Below are 2,625 nucleotides of genomic sequence, written 5' to 3'. Positions count from 1 at the left end.
ACGCCCGGCGGCCGGTCCCTTTCCTCCCGGGGGCGGTCCGGGGGGCGCCTCCACACCCACACCCCCTCCACCCCCCACCCCAGCGGCTCCGCCTGCCGGGGCTCGGCGCACGCTCCGGCCCGGCCGAGCCGCGGCTCCCGGCGGCGGCACGGCGCTCCCCGGCGGAGCGGAGCCGCCCCCCGGACCGCCCCCGGGAGGAAAGGGACCGGCCGCCGGGCGTGGGGCTGGGAGGGGAAGGCGGAGGCGGAGTTGGTGGGGTGCGGCGGGCAGGGGGTGTGGGTGCGGAGGAGCCTCCTGGCAGGCAGGGGAGCAGCGCGGTGTGCGCTTTGGGGTGCTGTTACTGCAGCTTTTGTGTATGTGGAGGGAAGATTAATCATAAAATCGTGGAATCAAGAATATCTTGAGCTGGAGGGGACCCACAAGGATCACGGAGTCCAACTCCTGGCTCCACACAGGACCACCCAAAAATCAGACCATGTGTCTGAGAGTGTTCTCCAAACACTTGAACTCCATCAGGCTCGGTGCCGTGACCACTGCCCTTGGGGAGCCTGTCCCAGTGCCCGATCACCCTCTGGGTGCAGAACCTTTCCCTAACCCCCAGCCTGACCCTCCCCTGTCCCAGCTCCATGCCGTTCCCTCGGGTCCTATCGCTGTCCCCAGAGAGCAGAGCTCAGCGCCTGCCCTTCCGCTCCCCTCCTGAGGGAGCTGCAGGCCACCGTGAGGCCTCCCCTCAGCCTGCTCTGCTCTGGGCTGAGCAAACCAAAGGACCTCAGCAGCTCCTCATACGTCTTCCCTTTGAGACCCTTCACCATCTTTATAGCCCTCCTTTGGACACTCTACAGTAGTCTTACATCCTTCCTCCATGGTGCCCAAAACCACACACGATACTCAACGTGAGGCCACACCAGCACAGAGCTGAGCAGGACAATTGTAAAGTATCTCCAAGAAACACTGTCTCTACGTACACCAGCTGATTTTTAAGGACTAAGATGAGCCTTTATGTCTTCTCACTGCCCACGTTGCTCAGCAAGGACGAAGAGTTACCGGATAGGTTGTGTTTGTACTCCTAAGGCCACATGACATGCAAAGCAGTAGCTCATAATTTCAGGCCAAAGACTATGTGGTTCAAAGTAGTTTATTATGGTTAGAAGCAAATAGAATCAAATAGAATAGTTCAGTGGAAAGGACCTACAGAGATCATCTAGAGGATGTGCACTGCCTGACCACTTCAGGGCTAACCAAAAGTTACTGCATATTATTGAGGACATTGTACAAGTGCCTCTTGAACACTGACAGGCATGGGACGTCAACCTCTGGGAAGCCTGTTCTGGTGGTAGAAACAGGTTTTAGCCAGTAGTTTTATTGTTATAATTAAAACACGTATTATTTGGCAAGACTTGCTGTATCATATTAAATGGGTTTAGAAGGATGTAAATTGATACGAGCACTCTCACTTTCTATTATATCACATAACTGCTTGATGTCTGAGTCAGGGAGCGTCTTTCACAATCGCTTTTCCTATTCAAAATGCGTTTACCTGACTGTCAGCCAAATAATAGGTCCCTGTATCAGATCAGAACTGCCTGCAATGAACTCAGAACATGAGAGGGAAGAAAAAGGAAGCTTCCTGTTCTCTGAGATGGGTCTCTGAAACATGAGGCCGATGTGGTACCAGCAGAATGTCAGCAGCTCCATCCACTGCTCTTGCTTTGATTTTGAAGTACGACTCTCAGCTGAGTTCAGCCACACTGCACCACAAGCCTATGGTTGAGAACAGCGATGCAAAGCCAAAGAGGGAGCAATCTGGCTTCTGAGCTGCTTTAAAAATTCTTGACCAAGTGAAATTTTTTATTCTTATATCTTCTTTAACAAGTGGCGATGAACACTTTTTTTTTTTTCCTTCATTTCTTCAACAGAGAAAAATTGCTGTTAGGTTCTAGTGCTTGTTTTGGACATAGGAAAAGAAAAAAAATAACAACTATGGGCTCCAGTTGTTTTTTGGGATGCATCTGAGCTCCTCCCATCTGAAACAAGCATAACTAAACAGTGAGCAACTGCCCCACTGGGGCTTCTGATTTGTTTTCTGTAGTTGGCTGAAGTCTTTAAAGGCTTTTTCAAGCATAGGGGAGACGTGATATATTGATTCAATTTGAAAATCCTCAGATATTATCACTACACTCCATCTTGTGGAAGAGGCAGCAACACATCTTAAAGTGATCCTACAGTGGTGGGTATTTTTGTTTGTTTGTTTTGTTTGTTTTGTTTTGAGTAATTAAACCTAACAAAGTCTGGTTCTTGCTGCCAAAGCAAGGAACTACACATAGATGTGGATACAAGGATATAGGAAGAATGATTTGCTGCCAAAATGCAGTGAACTTCCTATATTGTCTTAAAACATCTCTTCAGAGCTTATTATTTCATTGACACGTTTATATCCTTACTCTTTGATATTATGCTATAACTAGCTACTGAGGCGATTAGCACTCACCTAGCACTCTGCATACAGAGTTTAATTGTTAAAAAAAAAAAAAAAAAAAAAAAAAAAGAACCAACCAGCCTTTAAGGCAAGAGGGAAAAAGGCTTTTCCCCAAGGAAATGCTAAATCTTGCCTGGGCAGTTTAATTC

The sequence above is a fragment of the Oxyura jamaicensis genome, chromosome 3 (assembly GCF_011077185.1).
Source record: "Oxyura jamaicensis isolate SHBP4307 breed ruddy duck chromosome 3, BPBGC_Ojam_1.0, whole genome shotgun sequence".
Classification (NCBI taxonomy): domain Eukaryota; kingdom Metazoa; phylum Chordata; class Aves; order Anseriformes; family Anatidae; genus Oxyura; species Oxyura jamaicensis.
Note: the sequence above shows the minus strand (reverse complement) of the source record.